The sequence below is a fragment of the Triturus cristatus genome, chromosome 10, assembly GCF_964204655.1.
Source record: "Triturus cristatus chromosome 10, aTriCri1.1, whole genome shotgun sequence".
In the NCBI taxonomy this organism is placed as follows: Eukaryota; Metazoa; Chordata; class Amphibia; order Caudata; family Salamandridae; genus Triturus; species Triturus cristatus.
The window spans coordinates 846,879,000-846,901,019 of record NC_140593.1 but is presented as its reverse complement, the minus strand read 5'-3'; the positions used below and the strand labels follow the sequence as shown (position 1 = coordinate 846,901,019).

At 47.2% G+C, this 22,020-nt stretch overlaps 32 non-coding genes across 32 annotated transcripts; all 32 read right to left on the bottom strand.

Annotated features, from left to right (window-relative positions):
* Positions 1 to 265: 265 nt before the first annotated feature.
* TRNAV-AAC (transfer RNA valine (anticodon AAC)) lies at positions 266 to 338 on the bottom strand. The gene has a single exon. It is a non-coding gene; the product is annotated as a tRNA-Val (tRNA).
* An 899-nt stretch (positions 339 to 1,237) lies between these two features.
* TRNAV-UAC (transfer RNA valine (anticodon UAC)) lies at positions 1,238 to 1,310 on the bottom strand. The gene has a single exon. It is a non-coding gene; the product is annotated as a tRNA-Val (tRNA).
* A 385-nt stretch (positions 1,311 to 1,695) lies between these two features.
* On the bottom strand, positions 1,696 to 1,767 carry TRNAP-CGG (transfer RNA proline (anticodon CGG)). The gene has a single exon. It is a non-coding gene; the product is annotated as a tRNA-Pro (tRNA).
* A 937-nt stretch (positions 1,768 to 2,704) lies between these two features.
* Positions 2,705 to 2,816, bottom strand: TRNAL-CAA (transfer RNA leucine (anticodon CAA)). Its single transcript has 2 exons — positions 2,779 to 2,816; positions 2,705 to 2,750 (listed from the first exon to the last, which is right to left on the bottom strand). It is a non-coding gene; the product is annotated as a tRNA-Leu (tRNA).
* A 734-nt stretch (positions 2,817 to 3,550) lies between these two features.
* TRNAP-AGG (transfer RNA proline (anticodon AGG)) lies at positions 3,551 to 3,622 on the bottom strand. The gene has a single exon. It is a non-coding gene; the product is annotated as a tRNA-Pro (tRNA).
* Positions 3,623 to 4,063: 441 nt separating this feature from the next.
* TRNAV-UAC (transfer RNA valine (anticodon UAC)) lies at positions 4,064 to 4,136 on the bottom strand. The gene has a single exon. It is a non-coding gene; the product is annotated as a tRNA-Val (tRNA).
* A 385-nt stretch (positions 4,137 to 4,521) lies between these two features.
* On the bottom strand, positions 4,522 to 4,593 carry TRNAP-CGG (transfer RNA proline (anticodon CGG)). Its single transcript has one exon. It is a non-coding gene; the product is annotated as a tRNA-Pro (tRNA).
* A 937-nt stretch (positions 4,594 to 5,530) lies between these two features.
* TRNAL-CAA (transfer RNA leucine (anticodon CAA)) lies at positions 5,531 to 5,642 on the bottom strand. The gene is made up of 2 exons: positions 5,605 to 5,642; positions 5,531 to 5,576 (listed from the first exon to the last, which is right to left on the bottom strand). It is a non-coding gene; the product is annotated as a tRNA-Leu (tRNA).
* Positions 5,643 to 6,376: 734 nt separating this feature from the next.
* On the bottom strand, positions 6,377 to 6,448 carry TRNAP-AGG (transfer RNA proline (anticodon AGG)). Its single transcript has one exon. It is a non-coding gene; the product is annotated as a tRNA-Pro (tRNA).
* Positions 6,449 to 6,889: 441 nt separating this feature from the next.
* TRNAV-UAC (transfer RNA valine (anticodon UAC)) lies at positions 6,890 to 6,962 on the bottom strand. Its single transcript has one exon. It is a non-coding gene; the product is annotated as a tRNA-Val (tRNA).
* Positions 6,963 to 7,347: 385 nt separating this feature from the next.
* On the bottom strand, positions 7,348 to 7,419 carry TRNAP-CGG (transfer RNA proline (anticodon CGG)). The gene has a single exon. It is a non-coding gene; the product is annotated as a tRNA-Pro (tRNA).
* Positions 7,420 to 8,756: 1,337 nt separating this feature from the next.
* On the bottom strand, positions 8,757 to 8,829 carry TRNAV-AAC (transfer RNA valine (anticodon AAC)). The gene has a single exon. It is a non-coding gene; the product is annotated as a tRNA-Val (tRNA).
* A 386-nt stretch (positions 8,830 to 9,215) lies between these two features.
* Positions 9,216 to 9,287, bottom strand: TRNAP-AGG (transfer RNA proline (anticodon AGG)). The gene has a single exon. It is a non-coding gene; the product is annotated as a tRNA-Pro (tRNA).
* A 441-nt stretch (positions 9,288 to 9,728) lies between these two features.
* TRNAV-UAC (transfer RNA valine (anticodon UAC)) lies at positions 9,729 to 9,801 on the bottom strand. Its single transcript has one exon. It is a non-coding gene; the product is annotated as a tRNA-Val (tRNA).
* A 385-nt stretch (positions 9,802 to 10,186) lies between these two features.
* On the bottom strand, positions 10,187 to 10,258 carry TRNAP-CGG (transfer RNA proline (anticodon CGG)). Its single transcript has one exon. It is a non-coding gene; the product is annotated as a tRNA-Pro (tRNA).
* Positions 10,259 to 11,195: 937 nt separating this feature from the next.
* Positions 11,196 to 11,307, bottom strand: TRNAL-CAA (transfer RNA leucine (anticodon CAA)). The gene is made up of 2 exons: positions 11,270 to 11,307; positions 11,196 to 11,241 (listed from the first exon to the last, which is right to left on the bottom strand). It is a non-coding gene; the product is annotated as a tRNA-Leu (tRNA).
* Positions 11,308 to 12,041: 734 nt separating this feature from the next.
* Positions 12,042 to 12,113, bottom strand: TRNAP-AGG (transfer RNA proline (anticodon AGG)). Its single transcript has one exon. It is a non-coding gene; the product is annotated as a tRNA-Pro (tRNA).
* A 441-nt stretch (positions 12,114 to 12,554) lies between these two features.
* Positions 12,555 to 12,627, bottom strand: TRNAV-UAC (transfer RNA valine (anticodon UAC)). The gene has a single exon. It is a non-coding gene; the product is annotated as a tRNA-Val (tRNA).
* A 385-nt stretch (positions 12,628 to 13,012) lies between these two features.
* Positions 13,013 to 13,084, bottom strand: TRNAP-CGG (transfer RNA proline (anticodon CGG)). The gene has a single exon. It is a non-coding gene; the product is annotated as a tRNA-Pro (tRNA).
* Positions 13,085 to 14,021: 937 nt separating this feature from the next.
* TRNAL-CAA (transfer RNA leucine (anticodon CAA)) lies at positions 14,022 to 14,133 on the bottom strand. Its single transcript has 2 exons — positions 14,096 to 14,133; positions 14,022 to 14,067 (listed from the first exon to the last, which is right to left on the bottom strand). It is a non-coding gene; the product is annotated as a tRNA-Leu (tRNA).
* Positions 14,134 to 14,867: 734 nt separating this feature from the next.
* Positions 14,868 to 14,939, bottom strand: TRNAP-AGG (transfer RNA proline (anticodon AGG)). The gene has a single exon. It is a non-coding gene; the product is annotated as a tRNA-Pro (tRNA).
* Positions 14,940 to 15,380: 441 nt separating this feature from the next.
* On the bottom strand, positions 15,381 to 15,453 carry TRNAV-UAC (transfer RNA valine (anticodon UAC)). Its single transcript has one exon. It is a non-coding gene; the product is annotated as a tRNA-Val (tRNA).
* Positions 15,454 to 15,838: 385 nt separating this feature from the next.
* On the bottom strand, positions 15,839 to 15,910 carry TRNAP-CGG (transfer RNA proline (anticodon CGG)). The gene has a single exon. It is a non-coding gene; the product is annotated as a tRNA-Pro (tRNA).
* A 1,337-nt stretch (positions 15,911 to 17,247) lies between these two features.
* On the bottom strand, positions 17,248 to 17,320 carry TRNAV-AAC (transfer RNA valine (anticodon AAC)). The gene has a single exon. It is a non-coding gene; the product is annotated as a tRNA-Val (tRNA).
* Positions 17,321 to 17,706: 386 nt separating this feature from the next.
* On the bottom strand, positions 17,707 to 17,778 carry TRNAP-AGG (transfer RNA proline (anticodon AGG)). The gene has a single exon. It is a non-coding gene; the product is annotated as a tRNA-Pro (tRNA).
* Positions 17,779 to 18,219: 441 nt separating this feature from the next.
* TRNAV-UAC (transfer RNA valine (anticodon UAC)) lies at positions 18,220 to 18,292 on the bottom strand. Its single transcript has one exon. It is a non-coding gene; the product is annotated as a tRNA-Val (tRNA).
* A 385-nt stretch (positions 18,293 to 18,677) lies between these two features.
* On the bottom strand, positions 18,678 to 18,749 carry TRNAP-CGG (transfer RNA proline (anticodon CGG)). The gene has a single exon. It is a non-coding gene; the product is annotated as a tRNA-Pro (tRNA).
* Positions 18,750 to 19,686: 937 nt separating this feature from the next.
* TRNAL-CAA (transfer RNA leucine (anticodon CAA)) lies at positions 19,687 to 19,798 on the bottom strand. Its single transcript has 2 exons — positions 19,761 to 19,798; positions 19,687 to 19,732 (listed from the first exon to the last, which is right to left on the bottom strand). It is a non-coding gene; the product is annotated as a tRNA-Leu (tRNA).
* Positions 19,799 to 20,086: 288 nt separating this feature from the next.
* On the bottom strand, positions 20,087 to 20,159 carry TRNAV-AAC (transfer RNA valine (anticodon AAC)). The gene has a single exon. It is a non-coding gene; the product is annotated as a tRNA-Val (tRNA).
* Positions 20,160 to 20,545: 386 nt separating this feature from the next.
* On the bottom strand, positions 20,546 to 20,617 carry TRNAP-AGG (transfer RNA proline (anticodon AGG)). The gene has a single exon. It is a non-coding gene; the product is annotated as a tRNA-Pro (tRNA).
* A 441-nt stretch (positions 20,618 to 21,058) lies between these two features.
* Positions 21,059 to 21,131, bottom strand: TRNAV-UAC (transfer RNA valine (anticodon UAC)). The gene has a single exon. It is a non-coding gene; the product is annotated as a tRNA-Val (tRNA).
* A 385-nt stretch (positions 21,132 to 21,516) lies between these two features.
* Positions 21,517 to 21,588, bottom strand: TRNAP-CGG (transfer RNA proline (anticodon CGG)). Its single transcript has one exon. It is a non-coding gene; the product is annotated as a tRNA-Pro (tRNA).
* Between the last annotated feature and the right edge of the window lie 432 nt (positions 21,589 to 22,020).

The window sequence follows — 22,020 nt, the reverse complement described above, 5'->3', positions numbered from 1 at the left end:
ACTCTTCTGACTGCACCTGCCAATGTTTGCACTTACAACGTTCACAGCAATGTCACAAGTGTAAAGACCCCACAAAACAACATGGCATGACAAAAAAAAAGCTAGGCACAAGAGCGACCACTGATGGATGCGGATTAATTTGTTTCGTCTTGCAAAAGTAAAGGAAGTTTCCCACGGCTCGCTGGGTTCAAGGACCGCCTCTTCTTAAGCTTGCATTGAGATAATAAGGTTTTAGAGGGTGCACATAAAAGCAGCTCATGCACAGTGTTTCTGCCCGGTCTCGAACCGGGGACCTTTCGCGTGTTAGGCGAACGTGATGACCACTACACTACAGAAACTCACTTGCTGTGTTTTACTGTTAGAGCAAGGTTCCTCTCAAGGATTCTCTCTACTTCTATTCTGCTGTATCAGCAGCCACTCAGAAAGCGAGGAGCAAGTGTGAAAACTGCAGAGATATCAGCCAACATGCTTGCAATTAGACGTATTAAAAATTGACTTATGCAGGCATCGACAGACAAATATCTGATGCCTAAATGCCAGCAAGTACACCTTGGGAAAGCATCACCTGGGACACACACAGACTAAGCATGAAGGCAGAAAAAGCATGGTGATCCATGTTTCTTCTGAGGTTCAAAATATTTTGTGCAACAATGCGGCGAGTGTAATGAGAAATAGTCAGGCATTGTGAGTTTTGAGTAGGATTCGTATGTTTACCTCTGAAAAAGGGCTCGTCCGGGATTTGAACCCGGGACCTCTCGCACCCTAAGCGAGAATCATACCCCTAGAACAACGAGCCGAGGCACACAAGAGTTGCCTTTCGCACCGGCTCCGGGGGTTATTGGCAGCGAGTTAGTGAATGCTTCACCCAAAGCAAGCAACTGCACATGCTGCTCTCTTCTGCAATATGGTTGCTGTCTTTTCCATGGCCGTCATCGAACAAGAAATGAAAATGCCTCTATCCTTCAGACATTTTGTTTGTTCTAGGTGTATGCTCTCGGTGAGGTCAATAAAACCATTTCTGCTCTCATGCCTTGCTTTCATGAAGTAGGCCCAACCTTCAGTACACAAGGACGTGCAAACGAATAGCGCAAACTATCGTCACTTCTCTTTTTGAGCTGTCACTGATGCCCCTGGAGCACAGTACATCACGCTGGTGAGGGATAGACAGCTTCCATTATCTCAGCTTTCCTATAAGTTGAGAGAGTAAATGCAAACTGTGTGAAAAACAGAAAGCTGCTGTTTCTGCCCGGTCTCGAACCAGGGACCTTTCGCGTGTAAAGCGAACGTGATAACCACTACACTACAGAAACAGACACGCTTGCACGAATCTTCTTGGCATGTAGTGGGCTGGAATGCACAGACCAAGGGCCAATGTCCATGAAGCTCAAAGTTGGACCCTCCTTACCCGATCTCTTTCTTTGGAAGAAAGGAACGAGGACCACTTTTATTCCAAAAGGCGATTTTAAAACCATACCTGAAATCACACTAGAAAAACACTTTGCATTTAATTTTCCTACACTGATGGTCCACCCCAGAAAAGCAGTTGCAAAGAAGTCCGGCACTGAAATTCTATACGCCAAAAGTGGGAAATAGCGTAGAGGGAAAGGAACTTTCTCACCATACACGGCGTCTTATAGCATTGAAAAGAAGAAATGGCCCTATATAATAAGCAGCCTAAAAATAATTCCACAGCATGGGCTCGTCCGGGATTTGAACCCGGGACCTCTCGCACCCGAAGCGAGAATCATACCCCTAGACCAACGAGCCTGATTCCCCAGTCGGCATTTTAAGCAATTTCTGATGCGTCTTTCAGAAACAAAGCAGGGCTATTTGGCTGCTCTCTCTCTATGTGAACCACACAAAGTCATGTTTTCTCTCAAGGTGTTGTTTTTTTCACTCTTGCAAGGAAGGGATCAGTCGATATCCTAGCTGCCAGAGAGCAGAAAAAAGGCGCTGATGAGAACTGCAGGCACTTTCTGGCACTTGTACTCCTCTGCAAGTCCTGGACACTTACCCCATAGACTTCCACCCCAGATGCAAGGGAGGGCCTGCCAATTCTTGCTCCTAAGACAGAGGCATTTGATTCTTGGATTCAAACACGCTCACTCAGCGCTCGATCAGGCTCGATCAGGCGAGATTTATATGAGTGGCTCGCAGGACTGAAACACTCACCTGGGAGCCCCAGGGTGGCTGAATTCCCAGTATGGCCATTGTTGGGCAAATCACCTCCTTTCCTCCTGCCTCAATCTAGAATTGGCTGCAAATCACAAGATAGAGTTCAATGTCCGTGTGTACTGCCTACTCCCAGCTACCTCTCTGTCTTCCTTATGTAAATTAAAATTCGCAAGGGGGGACCAATGACAATCTGCTCCTCCCACATAACCAGGAAGCCCTGTTGAACATGTCTGCCTGTGTTGTTGCAGGGACAGTGCCTTCTCCGCCCAAAAGGTGGCAGGAGAGCCTCACAACAAAGATGGGATCAACTGCTTAATGAGAAACCAGCACGGCAGTTTGTGTGATGGAGTACAAATTTAACGGAAGGTGTGCCTGAGGTGTCCCTTCCAGGAATACATGGAATTGTGATTGAGGGACCAGCCTGATCGTTGGTGGATTTCTCGTCATATGTTACAGGTCCGTGCAAAGATTGTGGTGTGTGGGGAATGCACTGCAAAAAACAGGACGATTTAAGGGTGTAAAAGAAACCTGTCAGAAGTGGGATTTGAACCCACGCCTCCATGAGGAGACCAGAAGTCTCAGTTGCACTGAAGATCAAGCTCTCTTGAGTCTGGCGCCTTAGACCACTCGGCCATCCTGACAGCCCTGGGTGTGCACAGATCTGACTCTTCTGACTGCACCTGCCAATGTTTGCACTTACAACGTTCACAGCAATGTCACAAGTGTAAAGACCCCACAATACAACATGGCATGACAAAAAAAAAGCTAGGCACAAGAGCGACCACTGATGGATGCGGATTAATTTGTTTCGTCTTGCAAAAGTAAAGGAAGTTTCCCACGGCTCGCTGGGTTCAAGGACCGCCTCTTCTTAAGCTTGCATTGAGATAATAAGGTTTTAGAGGGTGCACATAAAAGCAGCTCATGCACAGTCTCGAACCGGGGACCTTTCGCGTGTTAGGCGAACGTGATGACCACTACACTACAGAAACTCACTTGCTGTGTTTTACTGTTAGAGCAAGGTTCCTCTCAAGGATTCTCTCTACTTCTATTCTGCTGTATCAGCAGCCACTCAGAAAGCGAGGAGCAAGTGTGAAAACTGCAGAGATATCAGCCAACATGCTTGCAATTAGACGTATTAAAAATTGACTTATGCAGGCATCGACAGACAAATATCTGATGCCTAAATGCCAGCAAGTACACCTTGGGAAAGCATCACCTGGGACACACACAGACTAAGCATGAAGGCAGAAAAAGCATGGTGATCCATGTTTCTTCTGAGGTTCAAAATATTTTGTGCAACAATGCGGCGAGTGTAATGAGAAATAGTCAGGCATTGTGAGTTTTGAGTAGGATTCGTATGGTTACCTCTGAAAAAGGGCTCGTCCGGGATTTGAACCCGGGACCTCTCGCACCCTAAGCGAGAATCATACCCCTAGACCAACGAGCCGAGGCACACAAGAGTCGCCTTTCGCACCGGCTCCGGGGGTTATTGGCAGCGAGTTAGTGAATGCTTCACCCAAAGCAAGCAACTGCACATGCTGCTCTCTTCTGCAATATGGTTGCTGTCTTTTCCATGGCCGTCATCGAACAAGAAATGAAAATGCCTCTATCCTTCAGACATTTTGTTTGTTCTAGGTGTATGCTCTCGGTGAGGTCAATAAAACCATTTCTGCTCTCATGCCTTGCTTTCATGAAGTAGGCCCAACCTTCAGTACACAAGGACGTGCAAACGAATAGCGCAAACTATCGTCACTTCTCTTTTTGAGCTGTCACTGATGCCCCTGGAGCACAGTACATCACGCTGGTGAGGGATAGACAGCTTCCATTATCTCAGCTTTCCTATAAGTTGAGAGAGTAAATGCAAACTGTGTGAAAAACAGAAAGCTGCTGTTTCTGCCCGGTCTCGAACCAGGGACCTTTCGCGTGTAAAGCGAACGTGATAACCACTACACTACAGAAACAGACACGCTTGCACGAATCTTCTTGGCATGTAGTGGGCTGGAATGCACAGACCAAGGGCCAATGTCCATGAAGCTCAAAGTTGGACCCTCCTTACCCGATCTCTTTCTTTGGAAGAAAGGAACGAGGACCACTTTTATTCCAAAAGGCGATTTTAAAACCATACCTGAAATCACACTAGAAAAACACTTTGCATTTAATTTTCCTACACTGATGGTCCACCCCAGAAAAGCAGTTGCAAAGAAGTCCGGCACTGAAATTCTATACGCCAAAAGTGGGAAATAGCGTAGAGGGAAAGGAACTTTCTCACCATACACGGCGTCTTATAGCATTGAAAAGAAGAAATGGCCCTATATAATAAGCAGCCTAAAAATAATTCCACAGCATGGGCTCGTCCGGGATTTGAACCCGGGACCTCTCGCACCCGAAGCGAGAATCATACCCCTAGACCAACGAGCCTGATTCCCCAGTCGGCATTTTAAGCAATTTCTGATGCGTCTTTCAGAAACAAAGCAGGGCTATTTGGCTGCTCTCTCTCTATGTGAACCACACAAAGTCATGTTTTCTCTCAAGGTGTTGTTTTTTTCACTCTTGCAAGGAAGGGATCAGTCGATATCCTAGCTGCCAGAGAGCAGAAAAAAGGCGCTGATGAGAACTGCAGGCACTTTCTGGCACTTGTACTCCTCTGCAAGTCCTGGACACTTACCCCATAGACTTCCACCCCAGATGCAAGGGAGGGCCTGCCAATTCTTCCTCCTAAGACAGAGGCATTTGATTCTTGGATTCAAACACGCTCACTCAGCGCTCGATCAGGCTCGATCAGGCGAGATTTATATGAGTGGCTCGCAGGACTGAAACACTCACCTGGGAGCCCCAGGGTGGCTGAATTCCCAGAATGGCCATTGTTGGGCAAATCACCTCCTTTCCTCCTGCCTCAATCTAGAATTGGCTGCAAATCACAAGATAGAGTTCAATGTCCGTGTGTACTGCCTACTCCCAGCTACCTCTCTGTCTTCCTTATGTAAATTAAAATTCGCAAGGGGGGACCAATGACAATCTGCTCCTCCCACATAACCAGGAAGCCCTGTTGAACATGTCTGCCTGTGTTGTTGCAGGGACAGTGCCTTCTCCGCCCAAAAGGTGGCAGGAGAGCCTCACAACAAAGATGGGATCAACTGCTTAATGAGAAACCAGCACGGCAGTTTGTGTGATGGAGTGCAAATTTAACGGAAGGTGTGCCTGAGGTGTCCCTTCCAGGAATACATGGAATTGTGATTGAGGGACCAGCCTGATCGTTGGTGGATTTCTCGTCATATGTTACAGGTCCGTGCAAAGATTGTGGTGTGTGGGGAATGCACTGCAAAAAACAGGACGATTTAAGGGTGTAAAAGAAACCTGTCAGAAGTGGGATTTGAACCCACGCCTCCATGAGGAGACCAGAAGTCTCAGTTGCACTGAAGATCAAGCTCTCTTGAGTCTGGCGCCTTAGACCACTCGGCCATCCTGACAGCCCTGGGTGTGCACAGATCTGACTCTTCTGACTGCACCTGCCAATGTTTGCACTTACAACGTTCACAGCAATGTCACAAGTGTAAAGACCCCACAATACAACATGGCATGACAAAAAAAAAGCTAGGCACAAGAGCGACCACTGATGGATGCGGATTAATTTGTTTCGTCTTGCAAAAGTAAAGGAAGTTTCCCACGGCTCGCTGGGTTCAAGGACCGCCTCTTCTTAAGCTTGCATTGAGATAATAAGGTTTTAGAGGGTGCACATAAAAGCAGCTCATGCACAGTCTCGAACCGGGGACCTTTCGCGTGTTAGGCGAACGTGATGACCACTACACTACAGAAACTCACTTGCTGTGTTTTACTGTTAGAGCAAGGTTCCTCTCAAGGATTCTCTCTACTTCTATTCTGCTGTATCAGCAGCCACTCAGAAAGCGAGGAGCAAGTGTGAAAACTGCAGAGATATCAGCCAAGATGCTTGCAATTAGACGTATTAAAAATTGACTTATGCAGGCATCGACAGACAAATATCTGATGCCTAAATGCCAGCAAGTACACCTTGGGAAAGCATCACCTGGGACACACACAGACTAAGCATGAAGGCAGAAAAAGCATGGTGATCCATGTTTCTTCTGAGGTTCAAAATATTTTGTGCAACAATGCGGTGAGTGTAATGAGAAATAGTCAGGCATTGTGAGTTTTGAGTAGGATTCGTATGTTTACCTCTGAAAAAGGGCTCGTCCGGGATTTGAACCCGGGACCTCTCGCACCCTAAGCGAGAATCATACCCCTAGACCAACGAGCCGAGGCACACAAGAGTCGCCTTTCGCACCGGCTCCGGGGGTTATTGGCAGCGAGTTAGTGAATGCTTCACCCAAAGCAAGCAACTGCACATGCTGCTCTCTTCTGCAATATGGTTGCTGTCTTTTCCATGGCCGTCATCGAACAAGAAATGAAAATGCCTCTATCCTTCAGACATTTTGTTTGTTCTAGGTGTATGCTCTCGGTGAGGTCAATAAAACCATTTCTGCTCTCATGCCTTGCTTTCATGAAGTAGGCCCAACCTTCAGTACACAAGGACGTGCAAACGAATAGCGCAAACTATCGTCACTTCTCTTTTTGAGCTGTCACTGATGCCCCTGGAGCACAGTACATCACGCTGGTGAGGGATAGACAGCTTCCATTATCTCAGCTTTCCTATAAGTTGAGAGAGTAAATGCAAACTGTGTGAAAAACAGAAAGCTGCTGTTTCTGCCCGGTCTCGAACCAGGGACCTTTCGCGTGTAAAGCGAACGTGATAACCACTACACTACAGAAACAGACACGCTTGCACGAATCTTCTTGGCATGTAGTGGGCTGGAATGCACAGACCAAGGGCCAATGTCCATGAAGCTCAAAGTTGGACCCTCCTTACCCGATCTCTTTCTTTGGAAGAAAGGAACGAGGACCACTTTTATTCCAAAAGGCGATTTTAAAACCATACCTGAAATCACACTAGAAAAACACTTTGCATTTAATTTTCCTACACTGATGGTCCACCCCAGAAAAGCAGTTGCAAAGAAGTCCGGCACTGAAATTCTATACGCCAAAAGTGGGAAATAGCGTAGAGGGAAAGGAACTTTCTCACCATACACGGCGTCTTATAGCATTGAAAAGAAGAAATGGCCCTATATAATAAGCAGCCTAAAAATAATTCCACAGCATGGGCTCGTCCGGGATTTGAACCCGGGACCTCTCGCACCCGAAGCGAGAATCATACCCCTAGACCAACGAGCCTGATTCCCCAGTCGGCATTTTAAGCAATTTCTGATGCGTCTTTCAGAAACAAAGCAGGGCTATTTGGCTGCTCTCTCTCTATGTGAACCACACAAAGTCATGTTTTCTCTCAAGGTGTTGTTTTTTTCACTCTTGCAAGGAAGGGATCAGTCGATATCCTAGCTGCCAGAGAGCAGAAAAAAGGCGCTGATGAGAACTGCAGGCACTTTCTGGCACTTGTACTCCTCTGCAAGTCCTGGACACTTACCCCATAGACTTCCACCCCAGATGCAAGGGAGGGCCTGCCAATTCTTCCTCCTAAGACAGAGGCATTTGATTCTTGGATTCAAACACGCTCACTCAGCGCTCGATCAGGCTCGATCAGGCGAGATTTATATGAGTGGCTCGCAGGACTGAAACACTCACCTGGGAGCCCCAGGGTGGCTGAATTCCCAGTATGGCCATTGTTGGGCAAATCACCTCCTTTCCTCCTGCCTCAATCTAGAATTGGCTGCAAATCACAAGATAGAGTTCAATGTCCGTGTGTACTGCCTACTCCCAGCTACCTCTCTGTATTCCTTATGTAAATTAAAATTCGCAAGGGGGGACCAATGACAATCTGCTCCTCCCACATAACCAGGAAGCCCTGTTGAACATGTCTGCCTGTGTTGTTGCAGGGACAGTGCCTTCTCCGCCCAAAAGGTGGCAGGAGAGCCTCGCAACAAAGATGGGATCAACTGCTTAATGAGAAACCAGCACGGCAGTTTGTGTGATGGAGTGCAAATTTAACGGAAGGTGTGCCTGAGGTGTCCCTTCCAGGAATACATGGAATTGTGATTGAGGGACCAGCCTGATCGTTGGTGGATTTCTCGTCATATGTTACAGGTCCGTGCAAAGATTGTGGTGTGTGGGGAATGCACTGCAAAAAACAGGACGATTTAAGGGTGTAAAAGAAACCTGTCAGAAGTGGGATTTGAACCCACGCCTCCATGAGGAGACCAGAAGTCTCAGTTGCACTGAAGATCAAGCTCTCTTGAGTCTGGCGCCTTAGACCACTCGGCCATACTGACAGCCCTGGGTGTGCACAGATCTGACTCTTCTGACTGCACCTGCCAATGTTTGCACTTACAACGTTCACAGCAATGTCACAAGTGTAAAGACCCCACAATACAACATGGCATGACAAAAAAAAAGCTAGGCACAAGAGCGACCACTGATGGATGCGGATTAATTTGTTTCGTCTTGCAAAAGTAAAGGAAGTTTCCCACGGCTCGCTGGGTTCAAGGACCGCCTCTTCTTAAGCTTGCATTGAGATAATAAGGTTTTAGAGGGTGCACATAAAAGCAGCTCATGCACAGTGTTTCTGCCCGGTCTCGAACCGGGGACCTTTCGCGTGTTAGGCGAACGTGATGACCACTACACTACAGAAACTCACTTGCTGTGTTTTACTGTTAGAGCAAGGTTCCTCTCAAGGATTCTCTCTACTTCTATTCTGCTGTATCAGCAGCCACTCAGAAAGCGAGGAGCAAGTGTGAAAACTGCAGAGATATCAGCCAACATGCTTGCAATTAGACGTATTAAAAATTGACTTATGCAGGCATCGACAGACAAATATCTGATGCCTAAATGCCAGCAAGTACACCTTGGGAAAGCATCACCTGGGACACACACAGACTAAGCATGAAGGCAGAAAAAGCATGGTGATCCATGTTTCTTCTGAGGTTCAAAATATTTTGTGCAACAATGCGGCGAGTGTAATGAGAAATAGTCAGGCATTGTGAGTTTTGAGTAGGATTCGTATGTTTACCTCTGAAAAAGGGCTCGTCCGGGATTTGAACCCGGGACCTCTCGCACCCTAAGCGAGAATCATACCCCTAGACCAACGAGCCGAGGCACACAAGAGTCGCCTTTCGCACCGGCTCCGGGGGTTATTGGCAGCGAGTTAGTGAATGCTTCACCCAAAGCAAGCAACTGCACATGCTGCTCTCTTCTGCAATATGGTTGCTGTCTTTTCCATTGCCGTCATCGAACAAGAAATGAAAATGCCTCTATCCTTCAGACATTTTGTTTGTTCTAGGTGTATGCTCTCGGTGAGGTCAATAAAACCATTTCTGCTCTCATGCCTTGCTTTCATGAAGTAGGCCCAACCTTCAGTACACAAGGACGTGCAAACGAATAGCGCAAACTATCGTCACTTCTCTTTTTGAGCTGTCACTGATGCCCCTGGAGCACAGTACATCACGCTGGTGAGGGATAGACAGCTTCCATTATCTCAGCTTTCCTATAAGTTGAGAGAGTAAATGCAAACTGTGTGAAAAACAGAAAGCTGCTGTTTCTGCCCGGTCTCGAACCAGGGACCTTTCGCGTGTAAAGCGAACGTGATAACCACTACACTACAGAAACAGACACGCTTGCACGAATCTTCTTGGCATGTAGTGGGCTGGAATGCACAGACCAAGGGCCAATGTCCATGAAGCTCAAAGTTGGACCCTCCTTACCCGATCTCTTTCTTTGGAAGAAAGGAACGAGGACCACTTTTATTCCAAAAGGCGATTTTAAAACCATACCTGAAATCACACTAGAAAAACACTTTGCATTTAATTTTCCTACACTGATGGTCCACCCCAGAAAAGCAGTTGCAAAGAAGTCCGGCACTGAAATTCTATACGCCAAAAGTGGGAAATAGCGTAGAGGGAAAGGAACTTTCTCACCATACACGGCGTCTTATAGCATTGAAAAGAAGAAATGGCCCTATATAATAAGCAGCCTAAAAATAATTCCACAGCATGGGCTCGTCCGGGATTTGAACCCGGGACCTCTCGCACCCGAAGCGAGAATCATACCCCTAGACCAACGAGCCTGATTCCCCAGTCGGCATTTTAAGCAATTTCTGATGCGTCTTTCAGAAACAAAGCAGGGCTATTTGGCTGCTCTCTCTCTATGTGAACCACACAAAGTCATGTTTTCTCTCAAGGTGTTGTTTTTTTCACTCTTGCAAGGAAGGGATCAGTCGATATCCTAGCTGCCAGAGAGCAGAAAAAAGGCGCTGATGAGAACTGCAGGCACTTTCTGGCACTTGTACTCCTCTGCAAGTCCTGGACACTTACCCCATAGACTTCCACCCCAGATGCAAGGGAGGGCCTGCCAATTCTTCCTCCTAAGACAGAGGCATTTGATTCTTGGATTCAAACACGCTCACTCAGCGCTCGATCAGGCTCGATCAGGCGAGATTTATATGAGTGGCTCGCAGGACTGAAACACTCACCTGGGAGCCCCAGGGTGGCTGAATTCCCAGTATGGCCATTGTTGGGCAAATCACCTCCTTTCCTCCTGCCTCAATCTAGAATTGGCTGCAAATCACAAGATAGAGTTCAATGTCCGTGTGTACTGCCTACTCCCAGCTACCTCTCTGTCTTCCTTATGTAAATTAAAATTCGCAAGGGGGGACCAATGACAATCTGCTCCTCCCACATAACCAGGAAGCCCTGTTGAACATGTCTGCCTGTGTTGTTGCAGGGACAGTGCCTTCTCCGCCCAAAAGGTGGCAGGAGAGCCTCACAACAAAGATGGGATCAACTGCTTAATGAGAAACCAGCACGGCAGTTTGTGTGATGGAGTGCAAATTTAACGGAAGGTGTGCCTGAGGTGTCCCTTCCAGGAATACATGGAATTGTGATTGAGGGACCAGCCTGATCGTTGGTGGATTTCTCGTCATATGTTACAGGTCCGTGCAAAGATTGTGGTGTGTGGGGAATGCACTGCAAAAAACAGGACGATTTAAGGGTGTAAAAGAAACCTGTCAGAAGTGGGATTTGAACCCACGCCTCCATGAGGAGACCAGAAGTCTCAGTTGCACTGAAGATCAAGCTCTCTTGAGTCTGGCGCCTTAGACCACTCGGCCATCCTGACAGCCCTGGGTGTGCACAGATCTGACTCTTCTGACTGCACCTGCCAATGTTTGCACTTACAACGTTCACAGCAATGTCACAAGTGTAAAGACCCCACAATACAACATGGCATGACAAAAAAAAAGCTAGGCACAAGAGCGACCACTGATGGATGCGGATTAATTTGTTTCGTCTTGCAAAAGTAAAGGAAGTTTCCCACGGCTCGCTGGGTTCAAGGACCGCCTCTTCTTAAGCTTGCATTGAGATAATAAGGTTTTAGAGGGTGCACATAAAAGCAGCTCATGCACAGTCTCGAACCGGGGACCTTTCGCGTGTTAGGCGAACGTGATGACCACTACACTACAGAAACTCACTTGCTGTGTTTTACTGTTAGAGCAAGGTTCCTCTCAAGGATTCTCTCTACTTCTATTCTGCTGTATCAGCAGCCACTCAGAAAGCGAGGAGCAAGTGTGAAAACTGCAGAGATATCAGCCAACATGCTTGCAATTAGACGTATTAAAAATTGACTTATGCAGGCATCGACAGACAAATATCTGATGCCTAAATGCCAGCAAGTACACCTTGGGAAAGCATCACCTGGGACACACACAGACTAAGCATGAAGGCAGAAAAAGCATGGTGATCCATGTTTCTTCTGAGGTTCAAAATATTTTGTGCAACAATGCGGCGAGTGTAATGAGAAATAGTCAGGCATTGTGAGTTTTGAGTAGGATTCGTATGTTTACCTCTGAAAAAGGGCTCGTCCGGGATTTGAACCCGGGACCTCTCGCACCCTAAGCGAGAATCATACCCCTAGACCAACGAGCCGAGGCACACAAGAGTCGCCTTTCGCACCGGCTCCGGGGGTTATTGGCAGCGAGTTAGTGAATGCTTCACCCAAAGCAAGCAACTGCACATGCTGCTCTCTTCTGCAATATGGTTGCTGTCTTTTCCATGGCCGTCATCGAACAAGAAATGAAAATGCCTCTATCCTTCAGACATTTTGTTTGTTCTAGGTGTATGCTCTCGGTGAGGTCAATAAAACCATTTCTGCTCTCATGCCTTGCTTTCATGAAGTAGGCCCAACCTTCAGTACACAAGGACGTGCAAACGAATAGCGCAAACTATCGTCACTTCTCTTTTTGAGCTGTCACTGATGCCCCTGGAGCACAGTACATCACGCTGGTGAGGGATAGACAGCTTCCATTATCTCAGCTTTCCTATAAGTTGAGAGAGTAAATGCAAACTGTGTGAAAAACAGAAAGCTGCTGTTTCTGCCCGGTCTCGAACCAGGGACCTTTCGCGTGTAAAGCGAACGTGATAACCACTACACTACAGAAACAGACACGCTTGCACGAATCTTCTTGGCATGTAGTGGGCTGGAATGCACAGACCAAGGGCCAATGTCCATGAAGCTCAAAGTTGGACCCTCCTTACCCGATCTCTTTCTTTGGAAGAAAGGAACGAGGACCACTTTTATTCCAAAAGGCGATTTTAAAACCATACCTGAAATCACACTAGAAAAACACTTTGCATTTAATTTTCCTACACTGATGGTCCACCCCAGAAAAGCAGTTGCAAAGAAGTCCGGCACTGAAATTCTATACGCCAAAAGTGGGAAATAGCGTAGAGGGAAAGGAACTTTCTCACCATACACGGCGTCTTATAGCATTGAAAAGAAGAAATGGCCCTATATAATAAGCAGCCTAAAAAAAATTCCACAGCATGGGCTCGTCCGGGATTTGAACCCGGGACCTCTCGCACCCGAAGCGAGAATCATACCCCTAGACCAACGAGCCTGATTCCCCAGTCGGCATTTTAAGCAATTTCTGATGCGTCTTTCAGAAACAAAGCAGGGCTATTTGGCTGCTCTCTCTCTATGTGAACCACACAAAGTCATGTTTTCTCTCAAGGTGTTGTTTTTTTCACTCTTGCAAGGAAGGGATCAGTCGATATCCTAGCTGCCAGAGAGCAGAAAAAAGGCGCTGATGAGAACTGCAGGCACTTTCTGGCACTTGTACTCCTCTGCAAGTCCTGGACACTTACCCCATAGACTTCCACCCCAGATGCAAGGGAGGGCCTGCCAATTCTTCCTCCTAAGACAGAGGCATTTGATTCTTGGATTCAAACACGCTCACTCAGCGCTCGATCAGGCTCGATCAGGCGAGATTTATATGAGTGGCTCGCAGGACTGAAACACTCACCTGGGAGCCCCAGGGTGGCTGAATTCCCAGTATGGCCATTGTTGGGCAAATCACCTCCTTTCCTCCTGCCTCAATCTAGAATTGGCTGCAAATCACAAGATAGAGTTCAATGTCCGTGTGTACTGCCTACTCCCAGCTACCTCTCTGTCTTCCTTATGTAAATTAAAATTCGCAAGGGGGGACCAATGACAATCTGCTCCTCCCACATAACCAGGAAGCCCTGTTGAACATGTCTGCCTGTGTTGTTGCCGGGACAGTGCCTTTTCCGCCCAAAAGGTGGCAGGAGAGCCTCACAACAAAGATGGGATCAACTGCTTAATGAGAAACCAGCACGGCAGTTTGTGTGATGGAGTGCAAATTTAACGGAAGGTGTGCCTGAGGTGTCCCTTCCAGGAATACATGGAATTGTGATTGAGGGACCAGCCTGATCGTTGGTGGATTTCTCGTCATATGTTACAGGTCCGTGCAAAGATTGTGGTGTGTGGGGAATGCACTGCAAAAAACAGGACGATTTAAGGGTGTAAAAGAAACCTGTCAGAAGTGGGATTTGAACCCACGCCTCCATGAGGAGACCAGAAGTCTCAGTTGCACTGAAGATCAAGCTCTCTTGAGTCTGGCGCCTTAGACCACTCGGCCATCCTGACAGCCCTGGGTGTGCACAGATCTGACTCTTCTGACTGCACCTGCCAATGTTTGCACTTACAACGTTCACAGCAATGTCACAAGTGTAAAGACCCCACAATACAACATGGCATGACAAAAAAAAAGCTAGGCACAAGAGCGACCACTGATGGATGCGGATTAATTTGTTTCGTCTTGCAAAAGTAAAGGAAGTTTCCCACGGCTCGCTGGGTTCAAGGACCGCCTCTTCTTAAGCTTGCATTGAGATAATAAGGTTTTAGAGGGTGCACATAAAAGCAGCTCATGCACAGTCTCGAACCGGGGACCTTTCGCGTGTTAGGCGAACGTGATGACCACTACACTACAGAAACTCACTTGCTGTGTTTTACTGTTAGAGCAAGGTTCCTCTCAAGGATTCTCTCTACTTCTATTCTGCTGTATCAGCAGCCACTCAGAAAGCGAGGAGCAAGTGTGAAAACTGCAGAGATATCAGCCAACATGCTTGCAATTAGACGTATTAAAAATTGACTTATGCAGGCATCGACAGACAAATATCTGATGCCTAAATGCCAGCAAGTACACCTTGGGAAAGCATCACCTGGGACACACACAGACTAAGCATGAAGGCAGAAAAAGCATGGTGATCCATGTTTCTTCTGAGGTTCAAAATATTTTGTGCAACAATGCGGCGAGTGTAATGAGAAATAGTCAGGCATTGTGAGTTTTGAGTAGGATTCGTATGTTTACCTCTGAAAAAGGGCTCGTCCGGGATTTGAACCCGGGACCTCTCGCACCCTAAGCGAGAATCATACCCCTAGACCAACGAGCCGAGGCACACAAGAGTCGCCTTTCGCACCGGCTCCGGGGGTTATTGGCAGCGAGTTAGTGAATGCTTCACCCAAAGCAAGCAACTGCACATGCTGCTCTCTTCTGCAATATGGTTGCTGTCTTTTCCATGGCCGTCATCGAACAAGAAATGAAAATGCCTCTATCCTTCAGACATTTTGTTTGTTCTAGGTGTATGCTCTCGGTGAGGTCAATAAAACCATTTCTGCTCTCATGCCTTGCTTTCATGAAGTAGGCCCAACCTTCAGTACACAAGGACGTGCAAACGAATAGCGCAAACTATCGTCACTTCTCTTTTTGAGCTGTCACTGATGCCCCTGGAGCACAGTACATCACGCTGGTGAGGGATAGACAGCTTCCATTATCTCAGCTTTCCTATAAGTTGAGAGAGTAAATGCAAACTGTGTGAAAAACAGAAAGCTGCTGTTTCTGCCCGGTCTCGAACCAGGGACCTTTCGCGTGTAAAGCGAACGTGATAACCACTACACTACAGAAACAGACACGCTTGCACGAATCTTCTTGGCATGTAGTGGGCTGGAATGCACAGACCAAGGGCCAATGTCCATGAAGCTCAAAGTTGGACCCTCCTTACCCGATCTCTTTCTTTGGAAGAAAGGAACGAGGACCACTTTTATTCCAAAAGGCGATTTTAAAACCATACCTGAAATCACACTAGAAAAACACTTTGCATTTAATTTTCCTACACTGATGGTCCACCCCAGAAAAGCAGTTGCAAAGAAGTCCGGCACTGAAATTCTATACGCCAAAAGTGGGAAATAGCGTAGAGGGAAAGGAACTTTCTCACCATACACGGCGTCTTATAGCATTGAAAAGAAGAAATGGCCCTATATAATAAGCAGCCTAAAAAAAATTCCACAGCATGGGCTCGTCCGGGATTTGAACCCGGGACCTCTCGCACCCGAAGCGAGAATCATACCCCTAGACCAACGAGCCTGATTCCCCAGTCGGCATTTTAAGCAATTTCTGATGCGTCTTTCAGAAACAAAGCAGGGCTATTTGGCTGCTCTCTCTCTATGTGAACCACACAAAGTCATGTTTTCTCTCAAGGTGTTGTTTTTTTCACTCTTGCAAGGAAGGGATCAGTCGATATCCTAGCTGCCAGAGAGCAGAAAAAAGGCGCTGATGAGAACTGCAGGCACTTTCTGGCACTTGTACTCCTCTGCAAGTCCTGGACACTTACCCCATAGACTTCCACCCCAGATGCAAGGGAGGGCCTGCCAATTCTTCCTCCTAAGACAGGGGCATTTGATTCTTGGATTCAAACACGCTCACTCAGCGCTCGATCAGGCTCGATCAGGCGAGATTTATATGAGTGGCTCGCAGGACTGAAACACTCACCTGGGAGCCCCAGGGTGGCTGAATTCCCAGTATGGCCATTGTTGGGCAAATCACCTCCTTTCCTCCTGCCTCAATCTAGAATTGGCTGCAAATCACAAGATAGAGTTCAATGTCCGTGTGTACTGCCTACTCCCAGCTACCTCTCTGTCTTCCTTATGTAAATTAAAATTCGCAAGGGGGGACCAATGACAATCTGCTCCTCCCACATAACCAGGAAGCCCTGTTGAACATGTCTGCCTGTGTTGTTGCAGGGACAGTGCCTTCTCCGCCCAAAAGGTGGCAGGAGAGCCTCGCAACAAAGATGGGATCAACTGCTTAATGAGAAACCAGCACGGCAGTTTATGTGATGGAGTGCAAATTTAACGGAAGGTGTGCCTGAGGTGTCCCTTCCAGGAATACATGGAATTGTGATTGAGGGACCAGCCTGATCGTTGGTGGATTTCTCGTCATATGTTACAGGTCCGTGCAAAGATTGTGGTGTGTGGGGAATGCACTGCAAAAAACAGGACGATTTAAGGGTGTAAAAGAAACCTGTCAGAAGTGGGATTTGAACCCACGCCTCCATGAGGAGACCAGAAGTCTCAGTTGCACTGAAGATCAAGCTCTCTTGAGTCTGGCGCCTTAGACCACTCGGCCATACTGACAGCCCTGGGTGTGCACAGATCTGACTCTTCTGACTGCACCTGCCAATGTTTGCACTTACAACGTTCACAGCAATGTCACAAGTGTAAAGACCCCACAATACAACATGGCATGACAAAAAAAAAGCTAGGCACAAGAGCGACCACTGATGGATGCGGATTAATTTGTTTCGTCTTGCAAAAGTAAAGGAAGTTTCCCACGGCTCGCTGGGTTCAAGGACCGCCTCTTCTTAAGCTTGCATTGAGATAATAAGGTTTTAGAGGGTGCACATAAAAGCAGCTCATGCACAGTGTTTCTGCCCGGTCTCGAACCGGGGACCTTTCGCGTGTTAGGCGAACGTGATGACCACTACACTACAGAAACTCACTTGCTGTGTTTTACTGTTAGAGCAAGGTTCCTCTCAAGGATTCTCTCTACTTCTATTCTGCTGTATCAGCAGCCACTCAGAAAGCGAGGAGCAAGTGTGAAAACTGCAGAGATATCAGCCAACATGCTTGCAATTAGACGTATTAAAAATTGACTTATGCAGGCATCGACAGACAAATATCTGATGCCTAAATGCCAGCAAGTACACCTTGGGAAAGCATCACCTGGGACACACACAGACTAAGCATGAAGGCAGAAAAAGCATGGTGATCCATGTTTCTTCTGAGGTTCAAAATATTTTGTGCAACAATGCGGCGAGTGTAATGAGAAATAGTCAGGCATTGTGAGTTTTGAGTAGGATTCGTATGTTTACCTCTGAAAAAGGGCTCGTCCGGGATTTGAACCCGGGACCTCTCGCACCCTAAGCGAGAATCATACCCCTAGACCAACGAGCCGAGGCACACAAGAGTCGCCTTTCGCACCGGCTCCGGGGGTTATTGGCAGCGAGTTAGTGAATGCTTCACCCAAAGCAAGCAACTGCACATGCTGCTCTCTTCTGCAATATGGTTGCTGTCTTTTCCATTGCCGTCATCGAACAAGAAATGAAAATGCCTCTATCCTTCAGACATTTTGTTTGTTCTAGGTGTATGCTCTCGGTGAGGTCAATAAAACCATTTCTGCTCTCATGCCTTGCTTTCATGAAGTAGGCCCAACCTTCAGTACACAAGGACGTGCAAACGAATAGCGCAAACTATCGTCACTTCTCTTTTTGAGCTGTCACTGATGCCCCTGGAGCACAGTACATCACGCTGGTGAGGGATAGACAGCTTCCATTATCTCAGCTTTCCTATAAGTTGAGAGAGTAAATGCAAACTGTGTGAAAAACAGAAAGCTGCTGTTTCTGCCCGGTCTCGAACCAGGGACCTTTCGCGTGTAAAGCAAACGTGATAACCACTACACTACAGAAACAGACACGCTTGCACGAATCTTCTTGGCATGTAGTGGGCTGGAATGCACAGACCAAGGGCCAATGTCCATGAAGCTCAAAGTTGGACCCTCCTTACCCGATCTCTTTCTTTGGAAGAAAGGAACGAGGACCACTTTTATTCCAAAAGGCGATTTTAAAACCATACCTGAAATCACACTAGAAAAACACTTTGCATTTAATTTTCCTACACTGATGGTCCACCCCAGAAAAGCAGTTGCAAAGAAGTCCGGCACTGAAATTCTATACGCCAAAAGTGGGAAATAGCGTAGAGGGAAAGGAACTTTCTCACCATACACGGCGTCTTATAGCATTGAAAAGAAGAAATGGCCCTATATAATAAGCAGCCTAAAAATAATTCCAAAGCATGGGCTCGTCCGGGATTTGAACCCGGGACCTCTCGCACCCGAAGCGAGAATCATACCCCTAGACCAACGAGCCTGATTCCCCAGTCGGCATTTTAAGCAATTTCTGATGCGTCTTTCAGAAACAAAGCAGGGCTATTTGGCTGCTCTCTCTCTATGTGAACCACACAAAGTCATGTTTTCTCTCAAGGTGTTGTTTTTTTCACTCTTGCAAGGAAGGGATCAGTCGATATCCTAGCTGCCAGAGAGCAGAAAAAAGGCGCTGATGAGAACTGCAGGCACTTTCTGGCACTTGTACTCCTCTGCAAGTCCTGGACACTTACCCCATAGACTTCCACCCCAGATGCAAGGGAGGGCCTGCCAATTCTTCCTCCTAAGACAGAGGCATTTGATTCTTGGATTCAAACACGCTCACTCAGCGCTCGATCAGGCTCGATCAGGCGAGATTTATATGAGTGGCTCGCAGGACTGAAACACTCACCTGGGAGCCCCAGGGTGGCTGAATTCCCAGTATGGCCATTGTTGGGCAAATCACCTCCTTTCCTCCTGCCTCAATCTAGAATTGGCTGCAAATCACAAGATAGAGTTCAATGTCCGTGTGTACTGCCTACTCCCAGCTACCTCTCTGTCTTCCTTATGTAAATTAAAATTCGCAAGGGGGGACCAATGACAATCTGCTCCTCCCACATAACCAGGAAGCCCTGTTGAACATGTCTGCCTGTGTTGTTGCAGGGACAGTGCCTTCTCCGCCCAAAAGGTGGCAGGAGAGCCTCACAACAAAGATGGGATCAACTGCTTAATGAGAAACCAGCACGGCAGTTTGTGTGATGGAGTGCAAATTTAACGGAAGGTGTGCCTGAGGTGTCCCTTCCAGGAATACATGGAATTGTGATTGAGGGACCAGCCTGATCGTTGGTGGATTTCTCGTCATATGTTACAGGTCCGTGCAAAGATTGTGGTGTGTGGGGAATGCACTGCAAAAAACAGGACGATTTAAGGGTGTAAAAGAAACCTGTCAGAAGTGGGATTTGAACCCACGCCTCCATGAGGAGACCAGAAGTCTCAGTTGCACTGAAGATCAAGCTCTCTTGAGTCTGGCGCCTTAGACCACTCGGCCATCCTGACAGCCCTGGGTGTGCACAGATCTGACTCTTCTGACTGCACCTGCCAATGTTTGCACTTACAACGTTCACAGCAATGTCACAAGTGTAAAGACCCCACAATACAACATGGCATGACAAAAAAAAAGCTAGGCACAAGAGCGACCACTGATGGATGCGGATTAATTTGTTTCGTCTTGCAAAAGTAAAGGAAGTTTCCCACGGCTCGCTGGGTTCAAGGACCGCCTCTTCTTAAGCTTGCATTGAGATAATAAGGTTTTAGAGGGTGCACATAAAAGCAGCTCATGCACAGTGTTTCTGCCCGGTCTCGAACCGGGGACCTTTCGCGTGTTAGGCGAACGTGATGACCACTACACTACAGAAACTCACTTGCTGTGTTTTACTGTTAGAGCAAGGTTCCTCTCAAGGATTCTCTCTACTTCTATTCTGCTGTATCAGCAGCCACTCAGAAAGCGAGGAGCAAGTGTGAAAACTGCAGAGATATCAGCCAACATGCTTGCAATTAGACGTATTAAAAATTGACTTATGCAGGCATCGACAGACAAATATCTGATGCCTAAATGCCAGCAAGTACACCTTGGGAAAGCATCACCTGGGACACACACAGACTAAGCATGAAGGCAGAAAAAGCATGGTGATCCATGTTTCTTCTGAGGTTCAAAATATTTTGTGCAACAATGCGGCGAGTGTAATGAGAAATAGTCAGGCATTGTGAGTTTTGAGTAGGATTCGTATGTTTACCTCTGAAAAAGGGCTCGTCCGGGATTTGAACCCGGGACCTCTCGCACCCTAAGCGAGAATCATACCCCTAGACCAACGAGCCGAGGCACACAAGAGTCGCCTTTCGCACCGGCTCCGGGGGTTATTGGCAGCGAGTTAGTGAATGCTTCACCCAAAGCAAGCAACTGCACATGCTGCTCTCTTCTGCAATATGGTTGCTGTCTTTTCCATGGCCGTCATCGAACAAGAAATGAAAATGCCTCTATCCTTCAGACATTTTGTTTGTTCTAGGTGTATGCTCTCGGTGAGGTCAATAAAACCATTTCTGCTCTCATGCCTTGCTTTCATGAAGTAGGCCCAACCTTCAGTACACAAGGACGTGCAAACGAATAGCGCAAACTATCGTCACTTCTCTTTTTGAGCTGTCACTGATGCCCCTGGAGCACAGTACATCACGCTGGTGAGGGATAGACAGCTTCCATTATCTCAGCTTTCCTATAAGTTGAGAGAGTAAATGCAAACTGTGTGAAAAACAGAAAGCTGCTGTTTCTGCCCGGTCTCGAACCAGGGACCTTTCGCGTGTAAAGCGAACGTGATAACCACTACACTACAGAAACAGACACGCTTGCACGAATTTTCTTGGCATGTAGTGGGCTGGAATGCACAGACCAAGGGCCAATGTCCATGAAGCTCAAAGTTGGACCCTCCTTACCCGATCTCTTTCTTTGGAAGAAAGGAACGAGGACCACTTTTATTCCAAAAGGCGATTTTAAAACCATACCTGAAATCACACTAGAAAAACACTTTGCATTTAATTTTCCTACACTGATGGTCCACCCCAGAAAAGCAGTTGCAAAGAAGTCCGGCACTGAAATTCTATACGCCAAAAGTGGGAAATAGCGTAGAGGGAAAGGAACTTTCTCACCATACACGGCGTCTTATAGCATTGAAAAGAAGAAATGGCCCTATATAATAAGCAGCCTAAAAAAAATTCCACAGCATGGGCTCGTCCGGGATTTGAACCCGGGACCTCTCGCACCCGAAGCGAGAATCATACCCCTAGACCAACGAGCCTGATTCCCCAGTCGGCATTTTAAGCAATTTCTGATGCGTCTTTCAGAAACAAAGCAGGGCTATTTGGCTGCTCTCTCTCTATGTGAACCACACAAAGTCATGTTTTCTCTCAAGGTGTTGTTTTTTTCACTCTTGCAAGGAAGGGATCATTCGATATCCTAGCTGCCAGAGAGCAGAAAAAAGGCGCTGATGAGAACTGCAGGCACTTTCTGGCACTTGTACTCCTCTGCAAGTCCTGGACACTTACCCCATAGACTTCCACCCCAGATGCAAGGGAGGGCCTGCCAATTCTTCCTCCTAAGACAGAGGCATTTGATTCTTGGATTCAAACACGCTCACTCAGCGCTCGATCAGGCTCGATCAGGCGAGATTTATATGAGTGGCTCGCAGGACTGAAACACTCACCTGGGAGCCCCAGGGTGGCTGAATTCC